Raw genomic sequence first — 16303 nt, forward strand, 5'->3', positions numbered from 1 at the left:
GATGAATCGGTTTGACTTTTCATCCTTTTGCGTCGCCAACTGTGTCGTGGAAGGGCCGAGCAAATCCCCCACGGCAACCGTCACGAATCGAGAAGAAATCTGATCTGAAGAATGTCAAAGATGTGAAGTGAAAGCTGGGTTTTTATCAGCGATTTCAGCCGCTCTAATATCGCCACTCCTGGAACAACCAATCTTTCTGGATGACGGGAGGATATTTAAGCTGTCGGCATCCGTGTGAGTGATGCGCTGCTGATGCCGATCTGAGCGAAGACGCTGTTTTATTGGTCGCTCAAACACTTTTCTTTCAGCACTGAAACGGTAATCTGACACACCTGATGATATACGTCAGTTATCAGGAGTTCCGCTCCACTCGTCTCTGGGTGCTGTGGAACACCGTCCGCTCCTCATCTGGATCCTATCTGTTGTCATTAGTGGGGAAATGGGCCAAAATGTTTCTGTGCAAAATCTGTGAAGGGCTTCATCGTGCACGGCGTCCCCTCAGCCAACAGCAACATCGAACACTAGCCTGACCTCGACCCTGCAGCCGTAAATGTACATTTTTCGTCCGTAGTTTGACAAAGACAAACCGTTTCAAAATTCAGCTTTATTGCCTCTGGCTCGATAAGGCCCAAACAACAGCCATAAAAGTGCTTCTCTCCCCAACAGTAATGATCACAACATTGAAGACAAACAATCAAACGGCAGTCTGGCTGTGTGCTGCAGCTGTGCTCACACCAGAGGCCAAACCTGGACCTGAAACTGTGGACTGAGGAGAAGACACAGGTGAATTTAATCACTGGACAAGGCTGCAAATCTGGGTGACTGGGGGCGGGGGGGGTCTTGTTAATCGAATATAAAACACAATCTGCACCAGCAGCGTTTACAGCTTTCGTCAGGGACCCTCACCTGGGAGGAAATGCTGCCAGAAAGGCTTCTCTGGGGTAGTTTTAGCAGTTCCAGTAAGAACCATAGAGGACTCCTTAAATCCTCTTTTATAAAATCCTGTTCTGGGGGCAAGAAAGAGACTTTTTGACTTCTGCTTTAAACTTTGGTAAACGTTACACGGGAAAGTTGTTGCCGTGGCATTTTAATACACTGATTTCTTTTGTCTGGGCTTAAACAAATCACTTTAATGTGAGATGTGTAGGGTAGATGAATAATTAATACCCTTATCCCTGTCTGAACACAGCCAACTTTATATCGTTAGGACTCGGTATTCAAGATCGACGTTTCAAATGAAGAAAGGAAAGACGGAGGCGCCTCTTTGAACGGCTAATGATGTTAACAGGGTGCTAACGGATCAGGCTGACACAAGCGCCCTTTATGTGTGAGCACATGCCTGCACAGACAACAATGGCGTCCTTATCTGAATGTATAGATAATGTCGTTATAATAACCTTGAGATCAGAACCATAAACGTTAAGCATATTTCTTTATCTTTTCACATCAATGGAATTTAGATGAAAGGAGCACGTCCTCTCGTGGTTTGTGCACTTCAACCCCAAGGGGATTCAAACCCCAGACCATTCTGGGTCTAAGTTTGCGGCGATCTGGTGCTGCTTAGGTGGTGGTGGTGGTGCGGGGGTCGTCGTCATATTAACTCTTAAAATCCCCGTGGACAGATTATTTCAGTTCAAGATGGAGGCAGGACGATAAAAGAGATCCTCTTTGAAGATCAGAGCAGCCGTCTGACTGTAATTCTCCCACTTCACCAGAGAACGATGCTGTCCGGACAGCCGTCCGTCTCCCGGCTCTGTCCTTCCAAAGTGGGTGACATGCAGGCGCTTAAGTGGACTGAATGAGTATCACCAGATCCTAATGCCATTAGGAGCAGTTGTAATTCACTGAAACTGATTGCATTAGAGGCTGGACGCCGCGATCTCACGACGTCCTGCTAACAAAGGCTGCCTTCAGGCCAGAGCGATTCCGACGGCTCCCTGAAAAACAAGAGCAGAGGGACACAAATCTGACTTTAAAGATGGAGTTGGTGGAAAACTTTTTTTTAAAGGTTGGGTGTGTGTGTGTGTGTGTGTGCATGCACTTTGATAATCCAGCCTCATTTGTGTTGGATGTAAATGAGCTGCATGTATTTAAAAAAAAAAAACCATCATGAAGGTTGTATCAATTAAAATAGATTTTTGCGCTTGATGAGCCTGATCCAAAGTGAATATATTAATGATGCAAGTGTTAACATCAGCACGTGGGCTCACTTTATTGTTTAAAGATGATATAATCTCATTATATAATCTTATTTCAAATAAAGAAGAGACTACCCTGTCACATTTAAACGCCGAGGCCAACTGGCCACCCAGTCCCCCCCCCGACCCCAACACAGCCGACGGACTTTGCTAAAGTGCGTCATCTCCTGCCGCGTTGCCTCTCTGTAGTTTTGGGTCGTATGAAATATTTAACGGCGGCCTAACGAGAGCCATGTCGGGCCGGGCTGGGCTGGTGGGAGATGAAAGCTGCTGCGTTTGCTTGCACGAAAGGGAGCGTTTGGAATTCAGCAGGCCACTCTTTCAAAGCCCCCTTCAAGTGAGGAGGGACGGGAACTCAATAGAAATCCAGTTGTTTTGGTATTTTTTCATTTTTTTTATTTTACCTAAAGCACGCCGTGAATTCCTCCGCTTCTGGATCCCTGCTGGTGTGGATGGTCGCAGGCTGTGATCCGACAGACACTTGGGTTGTGCTCCTAATGTGTTAATCATTGTCTAATGTGAGAGTCAAGCGAGCGCATGACAGGTTGAACTTTTAACTTCTCTGGTTTAGCCGCATTGATTGAAGAGCAACACTGTTTTGTTGGGCTTTCTAATGCAGCCAGAGAGCCTCGGTTCCAGATTACACCTCCATTTAATGCAAGGGTGAGTTGAGATTAAAAAATATAATACAGTTATATACATTTAGCCATGTTGCCGAGGATGATGGGTTATTTGAAAAGTGTTTGTTTTACAACATTTTTAAGACTCACTATAGAAGAAGAATCCCCAAAGGGGAAGTTACCATCTAGTATAACACACGTTGTACATGCAGCTGACATGAGCGCGCGTGATCTGAATACAACTCAAATCACAAACCCTGCAGCTCCAGAATATCTGAATGCAGCATGTGCTGAATAAATAAAATCGCAACTGGCAGCCATTTGTACTTGTTTTTAAAAAAGCATCCAGAAGACTGCGAGCCTTGCTAGTTCCCTAGTCTGGTCTTTTATTATATTTTAGGAGGAGTTCTGGCTCATTATTGGGGCATTGTGTTCTACATTATTCCTCTGAATCTCGTAACATGCTGAAAATATTAAAGTGACTCGTGGGACTAGAAAGTCTTCATCTTCCATCTGCATGGAAAAAGGTGGAAATACAAATGTTAACTTGCGTTTTTTTCCATTGCAGCCATTAGTTAAACGGGGGTCAGGGTTGAGGTCAGCTGCCTAATTAATCTGACTCCAGAACAATTTGTCTGGATGCACTTAAAGCCCATTAAAAATGTCAATAATAAAGAGATCACACAGGAGCTTTTATCTCTCCAGTTCTTTGGAGGGATGTAACAGGGACACACATCTCACATTTCTATCTTTATGGGGGCTTTTATAGACATAATACCTTATTCAGTGCCCTACTCCAACCATAACCATTCCAATTAACCCATAACCTCGACCTAAACCCAATTCTAACCTCACCCTTAAAACCAGTCATAAACCTCTTTTGAAGTTGTGGGGCCCAGCAAAAATGCACCCACCTCAAACTTAGAATTAAGATTTTGGTAGTCATTATGTAACAATTGTCAAAGCACACACTCTCTTTCAAAAGCAGAGTGAATGTCGGCATGATTTATTCAAAATGCCTGCGAACAGATCAGAGATTGTACACAGTCAGTAGGCATCCAAGGTTACGTAGTAGGTCACTTTATAAGGTCAAACTCCCTCCATCCGGAACATTTCCTGAACATTTCCTAGAAATCCAATCAGAACTTTTTGAGTTTTTTTTCTAAAAGTCAGACAGAGGGACGCCGGCTGTCATATATCTGGTTATGGAGGCAAAAATGATTTTCCTGGGGATCAAGGAGCACCAGGTTGCCAAAGTGGCAGGAAATAACCTGGAGAATTTTCCAGTGCAGGATTTCAGAGGCCAGGATTAATCAAAGCAACATGCCGGATGCCTGTAAGGTCCTGCTGAGCTGCACAAGGACTGAACCACCACAGCATTCAGAAAGGAGCATTGTGGTGTTCAATGGATGACTTTTTTTTTAGTAAAAATTCTTTTTTTTCTTTGAGAGATTTTGAGTTTAATGATCTCGAGTTCCACACATGCCGAACCTGGAAGCTTTTCCTCCTCCATGATCCATACCTGCCGGGGGCTTTGCATTGTTGTGACAACGCTCACAAAGAGGACCAGATTACAGTATGTCAGGCATGTGCTGGACGGCACTTCCATGGCTCTCTCTTAATCCCTCACATCCAGCTGCCGTCCTCCGTCACGTTACTCCTCGGTTCTTCGGTGCGTCTCATCATGTCGGTGCATACGTGTTTGTTCTATTGAGGTTTTGGAGATAAGAGAGTCAGAGGACTGCTGCTGGGACCAGAACTTCCGAAGGACATTAATAAAAGTCTGTGTGACAGTCTCCTCTTTGATATAGCTGAACGTGCTGAAAGTTCCAAATATGCGCCAAGAGTGGGAACAAAAGAAATGGCTGCGCGCCGCCTGTCTGCTGGCCGCAGCAGCGTCCCTCGGGATGGTTGTGACTCCAGACAGGAAGGCTTTTCTGAGAGCCACAGCTCTGACAACATGACGAAACGTTTTCTTTAATATTGCGGGGGTTTTTGTGTCCCCATCTGCAACACACACTCAGAAAAAATGCACCCTGGCCAACATGAATGACGCTCAGGCCCTCCAGAGAGCTCAGAAGTCCAGGCTCGGCGTGGCCGCAGTGCTCTGTTTGGTGAATGGTGCTGGAATTATAATTTATAAAGAGTTTTGTTGGGTTTTTAGGCACTGAGAGCTGTTAGCTGATAAAAGCATAGTTTGAGTCATGATGCATTTTTTTATTCACTAACATTATCCATCAATTACTTCATGTGAATAAAGCCTTTGAGTTTTACAGCTCTGGACCAGCTCCCTTGGACTGCTGTGTGAAATGTTAATTTTTGCTGATACCAGTGAAGAGTGTTATTTATAGAAAACTTATGACGACTGCAGAATGTCAGGAATATCATCTGGAATGTGCACACAGATTTTTAGTGGCCTGAATTTGAGAAAGAGGGTGAATTTGTCTTCCCGACTTTCTCATTTCCCATTCTTCATTTCCTGTTCAGTCGCTGTATAGATTTCCTCCTTCACTGGGTTATAATGAGAGTTATATCTATAAAAAGCTACACTTTCACTGGGATCATAATGTATACAAAACACATATGATGTCCTGAGAATTTGTTGGCTACAGCACAAGTTACTGGGTGAGAGAATACAGATTGGAAAAAATGTTAAGAAGCGACAGTCACGTAACTCTAATTGTGTGCGTGTGTGTGTGTGTGTGTGTGTGTGTGTGTGTGTGTGTGTGTGTAGACCACACCAGCCCAAAACCATCCTTCAAGTTTTGATGTATGCTTTGCGTATGTGATCCGGGACAAGCACCCATAAAAATATCTGTCCACAAATGACCTCCGTTGTCAGCGCAGCCTGAGCGGAAGAGGTGGGAGGAAGTTCCTGTGGTTCCTCCCGCGGTCGTCTGAGGACAAGCAGATGTTGATATCATCGCCGATTCACGGCTGATATTGTCCAAATTGATGCCTATCCAAATGATTTTTGCCTTCACTTCTCATGAGTAGAAATGTCCCAAGAATGCAGCACTTTTCCCAGGGTTCTTCTTCCTTCCAGAAATTCCAAAGTTGTAATGAAATCAACCCTCCTCCCAAAATCAATGAGCTGCAGAACAAAATCCAGCCCATAGCAACACAGGCAAAACTGGGTGTCTCCTCATACCCACCAGCCTGGAGGTTGGATGAGCTCTGCCGTTGGGGAAGGTAAAATACCCGACCCTTAGTGTATCTAGGCGAAACATAACTCCCGTGACGCAGAAGCAAGTCCACATGTTGAGCTGAGTCCAGATATTTGTTGCATGTCGACATATTTGTTTTCATTTTATCCTCTCCTCCTGGCCGTATTTCACCATCTGGTCTAAAATGAGGACGCTGCCCCAAATTTGGATGTAAGCATCAAAGTTGGATTTGTGGTTGTGATTTAAAATATGATCCTAATCCAGGTTTGGGAGGCGCTGGATGGAGACATGACTCAGCCTCTGATTTCATTTTTCCACTTTGATTTTTTGCGTTTAAGCAGTTATTTATTTTTTGGATACGGCTTTAAAGCGGCGTTTCAGCAGCGAAGCTGATTGGATTGAAAATATGTTTATTTCCTGCGCCTGTGTCATTGTTAGATATGCAGACTGTGACGACCTCTCAGGGCTCTCAGATTAAATTGAGATCCGTGCCAAGAAGGTGTCCCATGCGCAGACTCACACCAGCGCTGTTTAACACCCACCTACTCCTCATACTCAAGCAGGACTTTGTCATCTCTCACACTCCCACCTTCTCCTGCAGCCCATAGATCAGCGGGCTGGGAGGTGACACTCTCTCCAAATAAGGGTCCCTGTTTTCATCCTGGATTTTGACGTGTTTGATCCTGTTTCTTTAATTTGACAGTTTAATTACGGTACTATGAGGAATTGCCAGAAACTTTTGCCGGATCGCTGTGTTTACTGTGACTCTTGGGTTCGCTGTATCAATGCTTTCACACGGAGCCGCGGTGGCAGGTGTTTATCGGACAGTAAAGATGCCAGATGGACAAAAAGCAGCAGTTGCTACCACTGGAAATACAGGCTACTTGTTGCTTCTGGAGGATTCCAGCCAGCCTTGAGTCTGTCCACGACAATTAAGAAGAATCCTCACCTAAAGATGCTAATTAAAGCCATGTCGTTGCTATTAAAAAGGATTTTTAACCTTTTCACCTTTCGACAGCCCTCTAAAAATGTACTTTTGTCTTGTCCTTTTAATCCATTATTAACTGGCGTCAGTTGTTATGTCATATTTGTCTGACAGTTCTTTATCAGTATATTTATATGCAGAGGTATTCCGAGCCAGAGACGCAGCCGGCCATCAATCTGGGAGCGGGAGCCGTCACTACTGCGTCCAGCGTCCAGTGTGCAAGGACTTAGACTTAGACTTAGTCTTAAATGCACCTCTCCCTCTGTCCAGCATTGTTTCATTTACCTTTTGGTCAAAGGTCAGGCAGAATGCACAGGGGCATATCAGGTCTAGTTCAAGTGTTTACATGCAGCAGTCCTTTAACTTTTAACTGCATTATCAACTTAAGTCTAATTTACCACTATATGTCTATAAACTGGCACAGATTTGCACTGTCGGCAATGATATGTCCCTTTAAAAGCTGCTACCTCCAACACTTCTATGAAAGCTATACGTCTAAACATCCCAAGATATTTTAATCACTACAATTGGCCAAATGCCAACAGCCGTTCCTGTAGACTCTCTATCTAATCCTTAAAGTAGCTGTTTTTCCAAAGTTAAATCACTGGCTGACCTGTAAACTCATTCACTCTCCTTCAGATTTGGTTTATTTTATTGGCCAGTGCAGCTGGCACCAAATGTTGAAATCAGGATTTCAACAGAGAACAAAAGAAACGAGCCAACTAAGAAGGGTGGTCAAAGATCTTGCATGAAAGAAGCAGCCACTGGCTAGTGTTGGGCTGCTAAATGTGACACACGCCTTGGTCTTCTGAAAGCCCCTTTAAGAGACATCGGACAGCATTGCCAATTTAGGCAGAGATCGGAACCCCTGGTCCTTTTCGTTAACTGATTTGCGACCATTTGTCCTTCTTTGATCTTTGGTTCAGACTTCAGGTCCTCTAAATCCTGGCCACCCTCTTCAGTTTAGCCAAATGCAAAACCACCACTTAAAGATTTTAGGCTGCAACGACTCAGTTTTCCACTTTTATAGGCGGCTTTCTGATCCAAATTCTACAAAAGTTCAATATACGAAACAATCACAATAATGGTTCATCACATTTCATCAGCTCAAAAAAACAAAATGCTTGGAGCGGCTTCAAAGAGCTTCAAACCTTGAAGACACTTTAATCACTTCTGACAGACACAGAAGATGTTCCCATGAATGTTGTGTGCCAGCAGCCCTGGATTAAGGGTTAAGGCAGGTGGAGATCAAACATCAGGTAAATATAAAGCAGAGATCGAAACTGGCAAGTGGAGAAATGTCCATGTCAGGGTAAATCCAAAAAAACCAAGATGTTCCTCACATCTTTGTTCACACTTGTGCCAACATGCTTTCACACAGTAGCGGCTGATCCACTTAACATCCTTCTCCCTGCAGAAAAGCACAGAGCGACTTCAGATGGACACTAACATCCTTTCCCCTTTGATTTAGCACCGAGCTACTGAGATCACACTTTAATATTCAGTTTTTAAAGTTTCCACTATATGTGCTTGGATGTTCCACTGACACATTGTTCATTGTCATTCAGGCTAATCAGACTATCTGAATGTTAATCCTTTCATATATTCTCTGCTTTGTACAGAGGAACCAAAGCCAAGTTATTCTGGCTAAAGTGGCTTAATTATATGTGCCTCTCCAAAGTGCATCATTGACACAGTAATCGTTGCAGATTGCAGAGGTTCGCACAGGTCAGTGGGTCTAATTGACCCGTTTTATATAATGATAATTATCTCCCTGAACAGCAGCCACTCCTCTTTGTCGGCGGAGGGGGCAGGGTGGAAAATTCAATTTCGTTAGAATGTGCCATTTAACAGCGAAAAGGCCACTTCACGGTCTCCATTTTGAGTGGAAAAAGTGGTGAGAAAAACCTTTGGAGCAGTGAGAGCTGAGCTGTGGCTAACAGAAACAGATGTAGTGATGCAAAACTACATTTTTGGGTTGGTTTTCACCCATTCAAAGGACAAAATGTGATTAGAAGCACAGCCTATATGAAAGTGGTGATAGCACAGAACCTCCTGGTATTCTGATGGGTGGTCTGTGTTGCTTAAATGTGTGTTTGGAGACCAACGTATGTGTTGTTGCTAATTGCCAGGCCCGGAGGAAAACAAGGCACTTTGGTTGAGTGTAAACCCTCACTAACAGTTGTAAACAACGGTGGGCATGAGTGGGGGAAAATGTGTTTCCACTTAACTGATTTTCATACTGTCATATTAAAGAATTTCTGTTTTTAAGACCTTTTCAGTTTTCAACTCCTCACACTTACTCCTTTGTCAGGTATGAGTCACTGGATACGATCTGTTAAAGCTGGCATGTTTGTCCGCCAAATCGGTGCTTTTTTCCCCCCAAGTTAATCAAAATTTGCAAGATCATCTCATGGGAGTCTGAACGCTGCCGACGATGGTTGCTCGGGGTTTGTGTCACACCCAGTAATACAAGTCTCAAACTCCCAGAATGATAAAAACTACTGGACGAGCCTCTTGGAACAGAGGTGAAACCATCCCCTCTTATTAAAGAAGACAATTGGCTCAGGAACAACACAAGTTCCACGCAATTCTCTTTAAATGCTTTCTGACTGCAGGATCTGCAGCCTTCTGGCCACAATCATGTCATCACCTTCATCAGCTATCAGGTCCTCTTGCACGCTCGGGCTGATTGTGCTTTGACGCGAAACTCCTCTGACTGATATCGCTTCCCGGCGTTCCTGGTGTTTGTTGCGAACACTCGATCGCAACGATCTCGGTGACGACTCTGGCCGTCCAGATGACTTTGTGGAGGTTTAAGTAAGTTCACCCTCAACCGAGGAGAAAGGTAAAACAATAGAGCTGTTCCATGGGACCAAAATCCTGAGTGATTTAGTAAAATCCACGCAAAAAAGAACTGATTCCTACATTAATTTGTTCCCACTTCCATTTACTACCCTAAACAGACTCATTTTATGCAACTTAAAGGTAGTGCGGTTGATTTTTATTCAGTGCTGACTGCAAAATAATACTGCACTGAACGGCCCATCTGCAGGGAATGTGTGCGACGGGATGACCTGGCTGTGAAGAGGACGAGGAGTCCTCAGGCATTCCACTGATCACCTCGAGATAAATTCTACAAATTCAGCCTACTATCATCCAGGTTAAACCACCCAGTGCTTGTTCAAATGTTCTGAAAGGGAGGGAGCTTAAATTATTGCTTTAGAGGCAGTAGGACGGGCATAGCTTTGGTTGGTTATCTTGCATTCTTTATGCCATTATTTATGACAGCTGTATTGTTCTATTACGTAAAAACCAGAAAAAATGTTTCCCTGAAAAATCCCCAGCACATCCATTACATTTTAACATTCGCTGTTTTTTTAGCTGGTATTGCTTCTCTTGGTCACTGGGTTCCAGTTGAACCTCCTGCTGCTGCTGTCTGTGCATGGAAAGGATGGGCCGTGAAACAGGCTGATGATTTACATCTCATTTGCATACAAAGTAGAGGCTAGTCTCATTAAACTCACCCGCTTCCTGCCAGCATGGTTAAACCAGGGAGGACTTCCAGGATTTCACCTGGAACTTCCAAGTCCGGATACTGCAGCGTGTTCAGGCCCATGGCCCACGGAGTCAAGAAGGACTGGATTCCATTTAAGCCTTTTAGTTCTAACAGAAGAAGATGGATTCCTGGTGTGACACGCTGATATTACATTTCACGTCTGTGGATACTCTGAGGCTGTTCCTGCAATAATGAAAACAAATGGTCCTTTAAGAAGCAGGAAGTAAAATTAGTTTGAGTAGGAGTTCTGTTGGCCTCATTTATTATAATTAAGTTGGTTATCATTGCAAGTTTTATCTGGGTTCGAGCAGAGTAAATAAATCGTACAGAGAAGAATGCTAATGCGCGACCAACGCTAAGCAATGAGATATGAACAATGGGAGCGCAGAATCAGCAAATGGCACAAAAGGGAGAATGGGTCATGGCCAAATTCTGCACATCACTGTAGATGGGAAGGAGAAAAAAGAATGAACTTTTACTTTGAACCCGATTTCCTGCTAGTTTCCTGAGGACGACACAGACGTGCTGATGACAGTGATGGTTGGAGATTGTTTGGTTGGTCCCTCTTTTGGTCAAAGTCTGCTCATTGTCAGAATGTTTGTCATATAAAAAATAGGAGTTTTTATTTATATAGTGCATTTCTGGAAGTTCAAAGCCATTTTAGATTTTAAAAAAAGTCATTGAAGGAAAATGTATAATATAACTTTAAATGCGATCATGAAATTTAATCTAAAAGGAGTATAAATTAAGAAAATGCCAGTTATCACGATAATATACTGGTGTATACTGCATACTTTTTTTATACTGCTTTTTTCCCAAATGTGGGTAGATCAGAGTCCTCAAAGCCTGAGGTCCAGACAGCAACAGTGAAACCGTTGTTCCTCCAGGTTCTGGGTTTGAAATAGGTGGGCTTTGAAATTCACACATCTTCTGATGGGGACCCAGTGGAGGTTCTGCTGTTGCTCTTCAGTGAGGGCTGATTTTTATCTGCTGCCTCCCAGACTCAGAATGTTGTTTGTTTTTCAGCTCAGCAGCGTTCTGACATTTCTCCAAACATGTTTTGTTCCCTTGAAAAGCTACTACAGAGACATAATTGGCAAAGATGACCCTGTCAGCACTGATGTAAATCTGTTACATGAAGGTTATTAAGCTAAAGTGAGTCTGCAGAAAACTCCGTGCACACACGGTCCATTAGACCCACATACAGACCAGCTACATGATTTGAGTTCCCGTGTGACACCTACACACAGTACGGCAGGCAGACGCATGCCCATACGAACAGATGAGGAGGAATTCATAAAACTAAAAAGAAGTCCCAAATAAATACATGGAAAACTCTCTAAAACCACATGCTGGAATAGATTAAAATCATGATCACATCACTGAAAACTCTCCTGGCCTGCTGGAAGTGACAAAATTAATCAAGAACACAGCTGTGAGATTCAGCTCAAATATTGTGGTTGCACGTGGCGGGTGGGATGTTTAATAACGACATCAGCTAATATCTGCAGGGGACAGAAAAATGTCCTGTAGTTTTGGCCTTTGAGCTGCTTTAAATATCCAAATGCAATTAAATTAAATCCCAGCAGCTCGCCTCTGTAGCTTCCCCCTGGAAATCACATTTCACAGAAAGTTCCCACGTGCACGCACGCACGCACACAAACACACATGATTTCTGACTTTGTTATTCCTGATCCTCATTGTAAGATAAGACTTTCTCTGCATCAGTATGAACTCTCTATCAGCGATCGTCTGACCAACCTTTGGCAGCATGCAGACAACAACCTGAAATCTATTAAGACGGTTTGGTATTAGAAATATTAACAGTAGTGTTCTGCAGATGAATTATGTCTCACCTCCTAGCTGGATGTAGAAGTCGGAGTTTTTGCTTCTTCTTTCCCTTTGTTTGCACATAAATATGAAATAATAGAGTTAAAATAACTTGAAGCCTTTGATACTAGAATATTCCTTTCTTGATTGTTATATGTAACTATTAAAAACCAATGCATTCACTTTGCCTCCTGTCTAATTGTACAGAAACTGAAGTAATAATAATTCTTGTCAGGAATTACTCCCCGCAGCAGTAAACTATTTACAAACTTGTGTCGGGATGTTTTGCATAAGGAGGAGATTAAATTCAGTGAAGGATTTTTACTCTTATGCCTGTCAGACTGGAAACTGGACCCATATTCAGCACACAACAGCAAAGTTAAAGTCTATAGAAAACTTCAGTTCCTGGGATGGATGGCACAGGTTGGCAGCAAAATGTGGAAGTAATTTGCAAACAAATAAAAATCCAAGGTTATTCTGTCATCCTGTCTTCTAGAACACACGGGGAAAATGGATCCAGGGAAGGAGGACCAGGCTGAAAACCAGGCAAGGAGCCCCTTTAGTACGTCCACCTTGCTGGAACCTCTTTAGCCTTCAGAACTGCCTTAATTCTTCTTGTCATTCTTTCAACCAGGTGTTGGAAACATTTCTCAGAGATGTTGGTCCATGTTGGCATCGAGCAGTTCCTGCAGATCTGTTGGCTGATGTGAATCCACCACGTCCCAAAGGCCACTGGAGCGCCTTTCTCACATTCCACAAACCAGTTTGAGATGATATGAGCTTTGTGACACATTGCACTATCCTGCTGGAGAAGCCATGAGAAGATGGGGACAGTGGTCACAAAGGCATGGAGATGGTCAGCATTAACACTCAGGTAGGCTGCAGCCTTTCAACGATGCTCAAATGGTACGAAGGGGCCCAAAGCCTGGAATGTTAGGCATGAGGCTCAAACTATCTGGTGCAGAGTGTGTGTAACCTGGGCTTGACTACCAGGGAAACCTGGTTCATGACATTGGGTTGACAAGAGGTTAAGTAGATTGCAGGAGAATGCCAAGATTTTGTGCTGAGCTGGTTTTATTTTTCCCTTTTAACAATAATCAGGGGATGGCTCAAGAGATTAGCGCTGATTATCTCTCCACCGATACGAGACATTTTACTCAGAGCTGGAGAGCAGGGCAGGAGGAAGGATTATGCAACTGGGTGAGACCTTCTCCAAACCTGTAGCTCTTGTGGGGTCTTCCTGGGCTGGTCTATCAACACTGTTCCAAGGAAGGAACAGGAAGGAGGGACAGGGACAAGGCTCGCTGATGCACATGTGGCCCAAAGGGTCCAGTCCAACGAACAAGCTACCATAGCTCAAACTGCTGAACAAGCTACTGCTGGTTATGGAAGAAAGGTGAAAAATGCATTGGACATGGTTTAAGGGGCTCAAACATAAGTTCCAAGTGTTGACTCGGCCTCCAATTCCTCCAGATCTCAATCCAATCCAGCCTCGGTGGAATGTGCTGAACAGATGGGTCTGATCCACGAAAGGCTTTCCTTTTTAAGGTATATTCATTATTCGATCCTGTGTGTTTTCTTTAGTGTGCTTATGCACCTACAGTACAATAAACATCTGGCTCACAATAAACCCCAAAATGAGCACTTTCCGAGTGGAAAAAAGAGCATCGTGTTCGGATCACCTTCAGCAGTGCATTAAACATGTTTCATCACACGCTGTTATGCACCTTTAACGATCAGTAAAACATTCTACTGGATGACATTGACATTTTCCAGAGTAAATGAAACCACAATGATGAGATTTCACATCTTGGTGATGCATTCCTGATTTTATTTGATTGTGAAGTATTAAAATTAACAGCTTTCAGCTGTTAGAACGACCTGTTGCTAGAAAACATAAGGATATCTGCTCTGTGGTGTGTGTGTGTGTGTGTGTGTGTGTGTGTGTGTGTGTGTGTGTGTGTGTGTGTGTGTGTGTGTGTGTATAGATCATGTCATGGCACATATCCTGCACCATATCCCGATGTTGGGCCCCACCCCGTTACAAATGTAACATGTTGCAGGGAGCACGATTGCACCAACTGTTCCCGGTTGTTTCCCCACCGGCCTCTCTTTTTAATTTCCTGTGGCGTACTGCAGAATAAAGGTGGACTAACTTTACTTGTTCTGACTTGGAGATGCTTCCAAGAGAATCAAGAGGCGCCTTCAGCTCCATCTGGTTCTTCTTTCATTAGCATCAGCGCTTATCACAGTTCTGATACCCTGTGATCCTCTTTGACAGGGTCATGCTTGCAAACTAAACATGCATGAGGTCTTTCAACTCAGAATGAGTTGCCTATTTACGTCTTCGCCATGGTTACCGTTTTTAGCTTGCAGCCTAAATTGCTTAATGGAATCTAGAATGTTAAAAAAACACCTGAATGTCTCCTGAAAGCTGCTGGATAAGAATTTAAGAGGGATGTGGGTTGGCTTTTTTTTTTTTTTTTTTTCAATGGTTTTGTTGTTGTTGTGGAAAACCCTCAGGCAAATTCAATCTTATTAATTAAGTTATGTAAAATGTCAACATTTAAATGCCCAGAGACTCCTGGAGGGAGAGAAACCAGGCTTTGAGTGGAAGACAGCCGTGACAGCAGCAGCAGATTCTTTGGTAAACACCAACAACATGTAGCGCTGTGTCCTGCCGTTGAGCAAAAACTTAAAAAGTTGCAATTTTTGTTGTTCCAACTCGGTGAAGACAGATTCGGCTTCAAGGAAAATTTCCTGCGTTTCTCTCTCACGCACAGTTGTACGTGCGATCGTTGTGAGGCCTTTTATTGACCTCCCAAACCCCTTAATCTGACCCTAACCACAACAATCAGATGCCTGCAACTAAAACCGCTTCATCGCTCAAACAGCCCTTTGAAACTGTGACATCACACCTTCTGGGGCTAATTTAGGACGTACACGCACACACATGAATGGACACGCACTCTCAGTGTGACTGTGCTCTCTCGGATCATCCAAAGAATCATCAAGCATTTGTTGTCTCCTTTAATGTAAAGACTCTTGGAGCAGATATTTCTTTTCATGTGAGAGAGTTTCAGAGTGACTGCCGACGTTGTTCAACGTGCTACTCAGCCAGGACGACTCTTAGCCTGACATGGTAGATGGATAAATCTGCTCTTGGCCTTCCTCAAGCTCACAATGTGCATCATATATCCTGAGCGGAGACACTTTCAGCTGCTTCTGAAGAAGCTAAATCCACAGCAGTCCCATTTGATAAACTTTAGTAAAAAAAACAAAAAAAAAAACCAACACTTTACTAACAATATTTTCAGGTCCAACTGTTTCACTCTTGCTCTCTGGTAATGATTTAGCAAGTAAATTATTTATATAGCCAGGTCCTTCATATCTGAGCTATATATTAAAGATTATGCATAAACGGACACTGATTCTAAGTTGAACAGAACCAATTTAACCATGATAGCACAAATACAGATGTGAACTGAGAGAAAACCACCTGTCAGAATATGATGCCCTGAAAGCTTTTATGTGTTATAATACATAAAAGCCAAACACGTGTCTTTAGCGAAAGGATCAAATCAAAACCACATAACTATGTTCACAGCTTGACTACTTTAAAGACATAAAGTGGCTGAAACAGCCCTTCTCTTCCTTCAAATACCACTCTGATGAAAAGAAAAGATCAAAATTGTGATTGGAATTGTCTCAGAGTAGAAATAGAACCATGTATGTCAACAGGGCGGTGTCTGTGGTTTTAGGTGTATACAAAAACAGCCATAACCTTAAATTTGAAATGTTATTAAGAGCAGAAACAACTGTGGTGGGATGGATAGACAACTGTGGAAGAAAATGATTCTTTACAGTGGCTGAGCAAGAGCGAGAGACAGAGAAACAGAGAGAGAGAGACAGAGAGAGAGAGACAGAGAGAGAGAGACAGAGGG

Source organism: Takifugu rubripes, chromosome 2 (assembly GCF_901000725.2).
Source record: "Takifugu rubripes chromosome 2, fTakRub1.2, whole genome shotgun sequence".
In the NCBI taxonomy this organism is placed as follows: Eukaryota; Metazoa; Chordata; class Actinopteri; order Tetraodontiformes; family Tetraodontidae; genus Takifugu; species Takifugu rubripes.